Source organism: Hylobates moloch, unplaced genomic scaffold (genome assembly GCF_009828535.3).
Source record: "Hylobates moloch isolate HMO894 unplaced genomic scaffold, HMol_V3 SCAFFOLD_17, whole genome shotgun sequence".
Taxonomy (NCBI): Eukaryota; Metazoa; Chordata; class Mammalia; order Primates; family Hylobatidae; genus Hylobates; species Hylobates moloch.
In genome coordinates this window covers 27944590-27945836 of record NW_026652292.1, presented here as the reverse complement: position 1 = coordinate 27945836, position 1247 = coordinate 27944590, and the positions used below count along the sequence as shown (strand labels likewise).

General features: G+C 45.0%; 1 pseudogene; it reads right to left on the bottom strand.

Annotated features, from left to right (window-relative positions):
• Window positions 1–221: 221 nt before the first annotated feature.
• Window positions 222–822, bottom strand: LOC116456952 (large ribosomal subunit protein eL19-like; annotated as a pseudogene).
• Window positions 823–1247: the final 425 nt, after the last annotated feature.

Here is a 1247-nt window from a genome sequence, read left to right as displayed (position 1 = left end):
AATATCCTAAAATCTGTAGGAAGTCTTGTTCCAGTTTAATTTGGAGCAGAATTGTGTTAAGTTTGATTTCTTTTAACTTTTATTCATGTGATAAAATTACATACATATTCCTGTTCAGAATATGCATGCATGACTTTTTTTTTGCAGATAAAGCCTTGTTTTATTTTAATGGCTGATCTATGTAATCATGGAGGCCTGTATTACAGACAAACGGGGAGCTTTTATTTCTTGGTCTCTTCCTCCTTGGACAAAGTCTTGATCGTCTCCCACTCCTTGGCCTGCAGGCGCTCTTCACTGCGCTTGCGTGCTTCCTTGGTCTTGGACCTGTGGGCCTCAGCCTGGTCAGCCAGTAGCTTCTTGCAGGCCTTGCCTGCCCTCAGTTTGCGGATGTATTCCATGAGAATCTGCTTGTTTTTGAACACATTCCCCTTCATCTTCAGGTACAGGCTGTGATACATGTGGCAATCAATCTTCTTAGATTCATGGTATCTTCTGAGCAGCTGGCACAGAATCCTCATTCTCCTTATCCAAGTGACCTGCCCTGGCATTTGGGCATTTGGCCGTATGCTTTTGCTTAGCTATGTGCATGTGCTTGTCCTTCTGGTGGGCCAAGGTGTTTTTCCAGAATTGAGCCCGGGAATGGACAGTCACAGGCTTCCAGATGATCAACCCATCTTTGATCAGCTTCCGGATCTACTGACGGGAGTTGGCATTGGCGATTTCATTGGTCTCATTGGGGTCCAACCAGACCTTCTTCTTGCCCCAGTAGAGGATGCTAGGGGCAAGCCTCTTCTGAAGCCTGAGCATACTCATGGCTGTGGCCGCAGCAGCGAAAGGAATGAGGAAAGAGCTCTGCATGCATGACTTTCTATGGCCCCCATTAACTGGAAAACAGTTATTCTGGAATGTTTACCTCTCAGTAACTTGTCACAAAGGTGCAGTGAGTCAAACATGACTGGCATAAAATTACACTCTGGTTTTCTTAGTTGCTTTCAGTCCAGAAGGCTGAGGAATTGATCTGTCCACACAAACAGAACTAAGTGCAGTGGTCACCATTGTTTCTGGGTGGTTCTATCTCTCACCATTCTCACAGAGGCTTGGCCAGTCTCCTTTCTATCTCCTGGACTGACATTTGCTTTCATCCAGCCTGCTGTGCTTCACATTCATATAGACGTGTCCCATTATGTTAGAGATTTAGAGCCTGTGGTGCTTTGCACTGGTTAATATCATTCTGTGATATTTATTGA